The sequence below is a fragment of the Bufo bufo genome, chromosome 3 (genome assembly GCF_905171765.1).
Source record: "Bufo bufo chromosome 3, aBufBuf1.1, whole genome shotgun sequence".
Taxonomy (NCBI): domain Eukaryota; kingdom Metazoa; phylum Chordata; class Amphibia; order Anura; family Bufonidae; genus Bufo; species Bufo bufo.
Window position 1 is genome coordinate 74,829,969 of NC_053391.1, and position 12,308 is coordinate 74,842,276.

A 12,308-nucleotide genomic window follows, 5' to 3' on the forward strand; every position below is an offset into this window, starting at 1 on the left:
AATTTCTGGAGTCAGGTTTGTCCAACAGGATAAAAAGGCTGTCTCATAATTGGCTTTCTACCATAGTTGCCATAAGCCAGACTTGGATGTATAAGATGGTTAATGCAGCATGCAAAAGTTTTAACATAATCCCTAATAGTTCACCCCCGCTGTTTTCGGTCATTCACCTGCCAATTTATCTTAGTCAGTTGTTCCATGCAAAAAGATTTCTCTATCAGATTTTGGCAAGAGTTAAATAACATGAGGGACAATCAGCAGGAGCTGGTACATCTAATAAGACAGAAGTGTATGGTCATGTTTAATACCATTTTTATTGTGACAAGTTACTCATTAATCAAGGATGAATCGTTGCCTGTCTGGGTCTAGGTGACTATTCAGTTTTAATAGGAAGCTATCATTATGTTATTTTAATTTTCAAAATAGTTGAAACTTTGCATCTTTAGTCATTTTCAGATAACTTATTGGTATTAGGATGAAATTCCTTATGGTACAAGCATGGTATGACAACCCCATATAACATCCTAGTTGTATGGATACTGTAATATGGTTCTAGGAAGTCAATGAAACCTGCCATACCACCATTTCATACAGAAGTATCCTTTTTTTTAAAAGTCCAATTACATATTGTTATGGGCCGTGGATATGGATACTATGCCAAAAAACTGTTTCACTTTGGCCTAGTACTGAGTGCATTATCCCTGTGGTCCCCTGGTTTTTACTTTAAACCTCTATACAGGGATATGGCATTGGCGTCAGGAGAGCTGCCAGGCCACTACCTCTTATAGTTCTGGTGTGATTAGTTACAGTCCCATGGGGACCAGAGACACTGGTGCATGGCACCAGGGGGATCAGGTAATCCACATAGTCAGGAAACAAGCAGAGGTCAAGGTTGGCATAGTTTGTGAAAATCCCTAAAACACTCCAAAGGTCAGGCAGGCAGCTCAGGATCCAGGGATCCAGTAGATAGGCAGCAGTCTCAATAATGCACACAGAAACAGGCATTGCAGCCAGGCTGAAGCCTGCCTCGTGGAACACAGGGGTCTGATGGCTGGCAGAAGCTGAGTGAGTGATGAGGTGCCCCGGCCCGCACTGAATAGCAAGCTGGCAGTGGACATGGAGAGCCACCATAACAAGTATGTATCCAAAAGGATTGTACCATATGCAGTGCCGAACTGGCCTACCAGAGTACAAGAGGGTCCTCAGATGGGTTCATGTTCTGATACCATAGTGGGCCCCAAAGGTCCACAGGAAAAGAAAAACATTTGGAGCTGCCAGCTAAGGATGCAATATGGGCAATCACAATACATTTGAAAGTGACTTATATAAACTTTCTCTAGATTATAAATACCACTTGCTGAAGTGAGACAACCCCTTTAAGGAAGGACAAATCTGTTAAAGAAATTCACTTTCTATATCTACATGCGTAAACTATAGTGATGAGCGGCAGGGCCAATATTCGAATTTGTGATATTTCTGAAATCGGCAATTGAAAAATTTGCGATCAAAATTTGCATTACGAAAATTTGCAATCAACACTACTCCTAAAGTCAAAGATATTGCAGCCTTCTCATTGGCCCACAAGCTAGAAGCAAGGAGGGATCATGTGTACTGATTAAAAATAAATCTTAAAATTATGAATATATATAACTATATTCTAAATATTCGAAATTACGAATATATATCACTATATTCTAAATATTTGTGAATGCTCGAAGTGCCGATATTCGCGATAAAAATTCTCAATTTGAATATTCTTGATCAACACTAGTAAACTATAGAATTTAGGGAATTAAGATGATCCGCTTGGTAACTGAGCTCACACACGCCGTAAATTTACCATTTCTACAGTCCACCCATGACTGACCGATTATAAATAAATTCTCATTGTGAGACTCTGGATTCAATAAAAGTAAGAACAGATTATTGAGGACGAAGAAAGGACACATAGAAAATCAATAGAGTAAAATGCAGAATGGGTTAACTTGGTCAATTAAGACTACGAGAAACAGCCAAAATTAATATTGTTAGACTCATTAAGGACTATTAAGCTTGACACACGACACAGTAATATTTACAATACAAAATTGCATAATGGTTTAACTAATTTATCCTTCTTAAGTACCAAGCAGGCTAAAGTTAATTAAAACAGTTATGACTTTATACAAGTACATCCCATCCACTCCTCACTGTCACATCAGCCAGCAAGTTTAGCTTAAATGTATTCAAAGAGAGACCTTGTCCTTGGCAATACAAAATGGCCTGCGAAAATAATTAAACATAGGTAATTATTTGATCATAGAGGTAGCTGCTGAGCATTTAATGCAGTGTGTAAATGGTAAATATATGGAGAGGAGGAAGCTAAGGTTTGACCATTTATTTCAAGGGACACTAAATAGAAAACTCCCAAACAAATGAAAAATATCACTAAAGCCCCATCCCCGATCTCCTCCTTTCTGTTGTTGCTATTTTGTCTCATATTTCATTTAAAACTTAGAAAAATATAATGAAATATTCTGTGCCATTTCCACTTCTCCTTCCTCTTCACTATCCTGTTTCTGATTGTGAGATAACTGGCTACAGCAGGAGCCTCCCCGTCTGTCCTATCTACAATCGTATACAAAAATTGCTAAACCCTATCCCTTGAATAAGCTCCATCCATTCATTTTCCAAAATAAGGCATTTTTAAAAAGGACTATTTGCCAAGTTTCATAAAGGGCATCTGTTGCCACATACCACTATGTCAAATGGCCGGCAGCTGTCCATCTGTGCTTGTAAGCAGAGTCCCATGATGTCTCTGTCATCTCTATTTGTTTTGTCAAAAAAAGGCTTTTAATAATATACAAATTACCCCCTAGGTGCAACAAGGGTGGTTCCATTGCACCTGGTTGCATCCACAGACTCCCCTCTCTGTCTTTTATATCATGCCCACATCACTGAGATGGACAGACACTTCCTGAAGTCTCACAGGATTGTAGTCTGTACATGCACAATAAAGAGACGGAGATTGTCTATCTGCACGGTGGTCTCCATCCTTTTACTGCTCATTTACAGAATGTGATCCTGGGAGATTTTAGGAACCTCCTGTCCTGTCTATCACAGCAGTGGAGGTGCAGCATCACTTCTGAGAGTGCTCTGCATGTTCCACTTTCATCAACTCGGCTCGGCTTTCCCAGCATGTGGAGTACAGATCTCATATACTTTCTATGGATCCATACTCTGCGAGCTGGAAGAGCTGAGCAGAGGCCATGAAAGCTGAAGGTGCAGAGCACTCTCAGAAGTGGTTTCAGAAAAGGTTTAGGTCCCCTTTAATGACTCTGAATTCTCACTATATAGATACACATATGCCAGCAATACCCTCAACAGGCAATAATGCACACCACAACCTCCGGGTGGTCACATGACGCAAACAACTCCCAACAGAGTATCCCGAAAGCATGTTTCTTTAAAAGCTTGTCATCTGCCACATATCTCAAAATATGTTGAGCAAGAGAAAAGGTATGAAAGGACACATTTACAGCCTTCAAGTAAAAAATATGAAATTAAATATATAACCTTTTCATCTTATTATGTTATATGCTTTCTTATGGATTTATAAAGTACTGTATCAAGAGCACTCTATAGATAAAATGCTTAGTCGTGAGTAAATGCGTTTTGAATCAAGTTTTGACTATTTAACAGTTTTTCTATCTAAACATGTATGTAGTGAGTTTAATACAAAATAATATTACATCATTGATAAACTGGAATACCTGGAGAGATTTAACTCTCTCATTACATATCACTTAACCATACACATAAGTACCCTAAGTCCACCATTACAACCATTATTTGCTGTCCAAATGTATGCAAAATGAAAATCAAAAAGATTTTTTAATTGGCCTTAATTCAAAGAAGCACTCCCACAAAAAATTATATTCTCTAACCTGTTAGACATGTCCATGATGTAAACTGTAGTGAAGGTAATATTCTTACCAGTGATTGTATTTCTGAGTTATCCCCTCCCTTATGCTCCTCAGCTGTGTCATGTGACCAGCACTCCACTTTCCAAATAATGCAGCATCTTATGTGTGGACAGGAAGCCAGTTTCTCTATGCAATCCTATGGGAGCCTCAATATCAGTCTCATAGGAATGAATAGAGAAGTAACTGACTTTCTAAGTCAGTTGGAGAGGTAGAGTGTTGGTCACATGACTCAGCTGAGGATCAGAAGGGAGGTTATAGCTAGTCTTTAACAAATTGAGCTTCGAGTCATAGATCCAAAGTTGATATGTTCAAAAACTTCATTTTTAATGCTGTTTTCATACAGCATTAAAATGTATTGGCTCTGTGTAGGCCAACTTTGCGTGAGAGAGATTTCAAAAGAAAGAGAGTATTCATTGAGGTGGTATAATACGGACATCAACCCCAGATGAACAGGGCTGTGTCTACAATTTGAAACCTAGTCATTGGGTGAATATAATGCTGTAATCACCCCTATTATAAGCTGGTTTACTATGTGACAAATGAAGTGGATAATGGATGATTAATGCAAACATCACGTTCTGCTAAGGTTATTCTGCTCTATATATGCTGATGTCTGCTAGATCACATCTTCATTACATGTCAGGTCAGTCTTTTCTATCTGATATCTGTATGATTACTGTACGAGATCCATCTGCCTAATTCCTGTTGCTGTCAGACTTGATCATCATACTTTGCCTTTTCCTCTATGACGTCCATATGCTTTGCTGGAGGATGGAAATAACACAGCAATGAACTTGAAACTATAGTTAGATGTACAATCCATTGTCTAGTTTATCACATATTTTAGGTTTACATTTAACCACTTCCTGCAAATGAATACATATATTTGTACATTATCCACGGTAGGTAATTTGACCATAATTACCATATATGAACTGCAGCTAGATCATTAGCTAGTGGCTAGCTCTGATTGACAGCCATGTGTCTATACTCACTTCTGTTTCCTACATACAGCTACTGAGGTGTTCTTGCTTACCTTTCCTCAAGGCTAAGTAGATCCTCACATGTGTATCACGAGATGACCAGCTTTCAAAACAATATGATTTTGTGATATTGTGTCACGAGAAGTCTACCATATACACATATATCTGTTTATATGTAGCCACCCACTGGTTGTGCTATGAATTGTAGTCCATTAAGGGTTTTGCTAAAATGTTGCAATATAGATTTGATATGGTTTCTTGAGATTATTCAAGCTAAGGTAATGGTGAACGCATTTGAACATGTGGAAACACATCAGTATGTCATGCACACCTGCATAAAATACACATTTGATCCGTATTCTAGACCAGGGTTAGGCAACCTCCGGCACTCCAGCTGTTGTGAAACTACAACTCCCAGCATGCATACTTACTCTGCTCTTCTCTGAACTCCTATAGAAAGGAGTATGCTGGGAATTGTAGTTTCACAGCAACTGGAGTGCCGAAGTTTGCTGATCCCTGTTCTAGATCTTGGTACAGTGGTGGCTAATGGACCCTGCTGCTTTGATCACCTGCCTCTGTCCCAGTCGTACAGTTCTGCCTTCTGCTCTCCTCTATTTCTGACCCTCCATGCAGTCTGCGACCTGCTTGCCAACTCAGCCTCTCTCAGTCGGCCTGTATGGGGCACATGCTCCCTCTGACTATTAAAGGGCCGGTATGCATTCACCCTAGTATTTACCAGCCAATGGGGTACTTATGGCACCTTCTCCTATGGGAGTGTGCCTGAGTAATAGGTTTTTTTCCAAATAGCATTGTGCTATTTGTGATGTTTTTGTTTGTCTGCTTGTATACCAACTTTTGCCTGTTTTCTGGATATTGACTGTCCACTCCATGTCAGACCCATGCCTATACACTGTATTGCCCTATTCTACTTTCCCTGAGTTTGAACAGTTTACTGTATAGCTCCTACTCTGCCTGATCTTACATTGGCCTGTCCCTGACTACAGTTTGTTTTTGATCCGTTGGTACTCTATAGTTGTGTTTCTCTTGATCCCTCTGGGTCAGCTGGCAATCATACAGAGACTTCTCAAGGGTGTGGATACCTGGTGGTTCCCTTGCATTGAAATCCAGACCCTTGTACATGGGTTAAAGAGTGAAAAACAGGCAACTGCCAGGATAATGCCCTTCAGAGTAGCCCCAAGTCAAATCTGTTGGTTGACAGTGGTTCCACACTCACTGCGTTACATTGCTTATCATGAAACCATCATATGCATAAGATAAATCTTAATCTTCTGGTTGTGGTAGACTACCTAAAAGTCAAGAATATATAAGAAGAGATTGGTAGCAATGTGTCTGCCATAACAGCTTTTAGTTCCAGTCCTCAAATGGTAAGAAAGCACATCGGCAGAAAATTACAATTTTTTTATTTTATTTTTTCATTTAAGGGAGAAATGTGCTACAATCCTCTTGTAGACAGGCATGCAATTATTGAAAGTACTGAGCAATTATGTTACTCAATGCTTTCCAGCTACAAACATCATTCTCCAACCTGTTAACAGCTAATTTCATAATGGAGACCAAAAGGACTATTAAAAATGAAAACGTATTTCCCATAATTGTGAAGATTTATAAACTCTCTAAGATGAGCATGGCACTAAAAATGTAAAATTCTCCTCACATTTTCTGGCAGCAATCAATTTTACCATTAGCACAACTGCATTCACCTCTAAACATATGTTTAAAGACTACAACAATCATCTCCAACCTGTGGGTCTCCATATGTTCCAAAACTAAAACCATCAGCATACCCTGATTATCTGCAGCTGTTGGGGAATGCTAGGAGTTCATTAGAACCATTCAGCAGGACCACGCGGTGACTTTTGCAGGTCCTGAAGAAAAGAAGATACCAGCTGCGCGATCCAGTGGATGAGGTGAGTTTTTTGTTTTTTTTAACCCCTCAATAGACATTTTATTTAGCATTCTGTTTTAAGAATGCTATTATTTTCTGTTATAACCATGTTATAAACGGAAAATAATAAAGTGAAGTTCGGGTCCACATTGACTTAAATGGGGTCCGGGTTTGGGGTTAAGGTTGGGTCAAGTTCGGGTGCCGAACCGGAACTTTGACCTGAAGTTCGCTCAACCCTAACACTGACTAGTCTTCATGTCCTAGCTGCTGAAAAAATCCCCCACAGGATGATACTGCCACCATCATGCTTCACTGTAGGTATGGTATTGGGCAGGTGATGAGCAGTTCCTGGTTTTCCCCACACATGAGTCTTATGCTGAAAATGTCAATCTTGGTTTCATCACACCCAGTCAGAAATCTAGACATCTTATGGTTTGTATTAAAAGTTTTAGGCTACATTCATATCTCTGTTAAACTGACTACCAGAATTGCTGTATCTGGCATGGCTGGATGCAGCCTCATACATGCCGTGAACTGCCAGATCCACATTGACTATAATGGGATCTGATGGGGATCTGGTGGGTTACCAGCATAAATACCAGCTTTCTACCTGACAAATACTCCTGGACGCAGCAGTATTTGTCCCACCAATAGCTAGCATTTATGCTAGAAAGCCACCAGATACTCGCCAGATACCATTATAGACAATGGGGATCCAGTAGTCCAGCTATGCTGGATACAGTAATTTCAGTTGTCTGTTCCTCTTCCTAAACAGACTACTGGAGTGCCTAAACGGAGATGTGGGCATAGCATTACCAGGTCATATTTCATAAACTCTCTCTTTAAAAATTCTAATATGTTAAGATGGGTGCATGAATAAGAATCTATTCTATAGTATTGGCATTGTAAGTGTCAGTTTTCTTTTAGTGTCTCCAGTCTTGACATTACTTGTCTACCATATGGCATACCATAAAATGCCGACAGCACAGAGGCGATGCGCCTTTTATTCTGTTTTATCAACAAAAAAGCATTTCACAAAGAGAACTAATAGCCGTGTATTGGCAGTGTTTTCCAAGAGAAATCTGGCAAATGATCTATACGCTAATTATAACACGTCCCTTAGACTCAGTCTGATTGCCTTTCCCTCTAAAACACATCACAAACAGCTTCAATTTGCTATATACGTTAATGAAAAATTGCATCTCAGGTGAAAGAAGTAATGTCCACGTAAGTTCACTATGAAGAGGTGGGACATGGGAAACATATCGAAATATATTATTTCACTCTTGGGGCTTATTTATTAATATTCCTGTACAAATCAGGTCACAAGGTAGAAGTCAAAAAGCTTTAAAACTGTGAGATAATTGTGAGATTCACATTTTAATGTACTGGATTAATTGCAGGTAGTTTGGTTTTAATAAAAGACTTTTTTCAAAATACTTTTTTTTTGTAGAAGCATTCACTGTAAATAATCTCATTATAGGATAATTCGTTGCTATTTCCATCAGTGATTAGTTGTAATCTATGTAGGTAGCAGACATTCAGTGTTCAACTGCTTTGTAGCGCCGCCACTGGGAAAGAATAGTATTACATTGTGTCTATGACAAATTAAAGTCTTTTTAGTTTAGCATTGTAGGCTTGCTTGCAATACCACATGTAACCACATGGTGTGTGTATATTTGCCAATTCTATCATGTGAGGACAGAGAGGTTTTGTATTGATTCCCAGCTTCTTTGATTCATGGGATTTAATCATCATTAAAATATCTCTCTATTTGGAATTCAATTGATAGATGATAGATAGAAAGATAGATATAATATAAAAAAAATAGATAGAATACAGATATAAAGATGGATAGAGAGATAAATAGATACATATGAAATAGATAGTTAGATAAGAGATAGAAACTAGATAGAAACCACATTAACATATCTGTTAAAACTATAATTATCCCGGGAAACCCCTTTAAAGTCAGGATTTGCAAGAATGTGTGTAATAATGCTACACAGACAATGTATTTACCTAAACTAAGTGTATAATGTGTAAAGTGACTGGCTGGTAAGAGATTTGTCAGCATTAAGTAGCGGTCGCCAGCCTTGCAAATATACCTTTTGTTTAGCTATCTCATCAAAAGTAGTGTGAATAAGAAGTTTTATTCTGCTAAATTCTGCTAGTACCAAGGAGGAGGAGCATCAATCAATGGGTAGTGTTCTCTGCATTGGGCTGTTTCCCATATACTGGTTGTCCTATATACTGGTCTTCCAATTGGATGCTACAGCTGTCACTCCAAGGAGAAGGGAGGGGCGGTTAAGCAGCTCAGTGCAGAAAACACTTCTCAATGAAGCTTCACCTCCTGGGCACTTGTAAGAACAGAATCTGGCAGAACAAAACTTTATATTCATACTACTCCTGATAAGAAAAGCTCCACAAATGGTATGTTGCTGTCAGCAGAATAGCATAGCCAAAGTGCTGACAAATCCCCTTTAATTCCAGAGTTTTCCCTTTCTTAATTTTTCTATTATTCATCCTCTTCATCTTTTCCTTTGCCTTCATCTTTTTCTCCTTCCAAGAACCTTGCACTAGAAATATCAAATTACTTGTTCATGGTTTAAATTGATTCAATGCAATGTAACCGCAGATAACTGTATCATCCAGTTATCTTATGTATATAATCATGCCTGGGGTGATAGGGTTATGATGTAGTTTCACAGTCGGGATCTATCCTACTCTGCAGCTCTGGCGGCACAATGTAAGTTTTGTTATCAGTACAAGATATTTTTCCCTGCCTGGTCTACAACACATTACACTAGAATATAGCCTCACAGGCTATTCCGGATACAATTTGCATACTCTTTTATTCCAGTATGGCATGTGTTTCCAGCTAAAATACTTTTCTACCATGTGTAGAAACTTTTGATTGCTCTTGTGTTGTGGTTTTAGTGCATTTTATAAACATATTTTTTTTTGTCTATTGTGGTCCTTAGCTTTCAAACAGCTGTGTCACTACTCCTCCTGTCCAACGGGGATGCAGCCATGGCACCTAAATCTTGCCAATGAACCAGTGCCTGCTGCTTCCAGCGGCTGTCAAGCAGCCTTGGTCACCTCATTCAGAGAAAATAATTTTTTCCGAGATTATTCATGCAAAAATGACTAATTTTCCACTATATTGATAAATAAAGATACATTTGTTACGATTACTGTTGCATAACCTTGGGTTTCCTTTTGAAATTCTTGAGTTTGCTTGAGTTTAATTGACCATAAATTGTATTAGTCCATGTATTTTTCAGAGAAGCACATTGCAGCCAGCTAATCCATCCGAATTATATGCACACATTATATGACTGGACATATCTTTTTGAATGCTTTCAGAGACCGATCATGTAATGTTATTGGAATAAAAGCACTGCGGAAAAAAATGAAAAAATTTAAATACATACTATAGCAAACATTGGTCCATTACTTTCTATATTACATATAGCAGATCCTGAAAAATAACACTGATTATCTTCCTATCAATTAGTTTAACAAGGCTAATATTAGGAGAGTATTGCACCTATACAACAACATTGTGCCATACGAAAATTAAATAATTGTGCAATTTACCAAGTTAAAGGAATGTTCTAGAAAAAAAAACCTGATGCATTGCATTGTACCTAGTGCAGGGCCCAAGGGGGTGGTCCATGATCCAGAGAACACCACAACAGATAGAAGTCATTCACCTTTCCAGGTCTTGCACTAGGCGTATGACAGTTTTTAATTTTTTTTGCTTTGTTTTGTTTTTGGAATGCTCTTTGATTAGTGGACAAAACATGATTTTGAAATCATATATGGCAAAAATACAAGTAGATGTTAACAAGGTTCTTCAGACCCTAAGTATCAAGTTCAAATGGTAACTGCCATGTTTTCATCAAAAAATCTATTTTAAAATATGTTACTGGTGCTGCAGCATTATGCATAAAGCAATCCTTAGTTTCTTCACATACCACTGTTTTCTTTGAGTTTTTCCCTTAGCTACAGCTATTTAAACATTTACAATATGAGGACCTTCTCAAGATGGCTCCTTTGCCAGTTCTTTGAGGCCAAAACTGATTTCCCTCACTTCCCATACACACTTGCTGTATCCAGCAGCTCCCTGCCAGCCAATCAGATTGGATTACTGAGAGACACGCCTCCTCACTATGAGGCCTAATGCAGGCATGCAGTGTGAAGGACCGCCCCTCTGTCTTCTGTTTACATTAAGTTGGGAGGCAGACAAGCCCTAGCAATGGTCTTTTAAGGGAGCAGTGGAAAGGGACAGAGGACATTAATGAAAGCTGTTATTATAAGGTAATTACAGATCTTTTGACAATCATTAACAGACTAACTAAGGTATACATGACCACAGCCACCAATCACTGGCATAGCAGTGACCACAGATAAAGGTGTGGACAATGATTGTCACCTTCATATGACATCGCATCCACTTGCCACGATGTTACAATGACAACAAGACTTGGTAGAAAGACCAGCAACCAGCAATGTGGAGTCAGCCACAAGTTTAGATATACAGAATTGTCCACCCTTAACTGTCCAAAAATTGTGCTAAAAACTCCTCTCTCTTCCAATGCAAATTGAGTACATTATCAGATACTTGCAAAAGCCTCGAGAGGCTGCAGTTCTCTTCACAACCACAAAATATCACAAAATCATAATTTTTTTTAATCCCTTCAGGACATTGCGGTTTTCTGTATATATATATATATATATATATATATATATATATATATATATATTTTTATATATATATATATATATATAATTTTTATTTTATTCTTTTAATAGCTGTATGAGGGCTTGTTTCTCACAGGATAAGTTGTACTTTTTAATGACACCATTTGCCTTGTCATACAATTTAGTAGAAAGCTGGAAAAAAAATCTAAATGGGGTGGTATTGGGAAAAAAAACGCAATTCCACCAAAGTTTTATGGGTTTTGTTTTTGCCATGTTCCCTATGTGGTAAAACTGACCAGGTACTTTCATTCTCCAGGTTAATACAATTATGCTGATATTACTAATTTTTCTTGTTTTTTAATGCTGAAAAAAGAAAAACTTTGGAAAAAATTCTGTTTTTTCTTTTTATTGCCATTGGAGATGATCGAAGTTTTGAACAATTCGATTTGACAGCATCACCGAAGTTCAACAACAAATTTGATTCATGATGAATTCATTTGTCACAAATCGATATATATGAGGTGTACTAAGACTAATCTGCCTAAAAATAACAGTGGCCTGTAATACTGATGCACAGTAACTCTATAGCTAACAGAAAGGACTAGCACTCATGGTGCACTGCACAGTAAATTAAGCAATGATAAATTGTTGCAGAGTCTGTAATTCAGCAGTTTCCTATGCTCTCCCTGCAGTCTCCCTGCAGTCTCCCTACATTCTTCCTGTACAATATTATCCTACACTCACTGT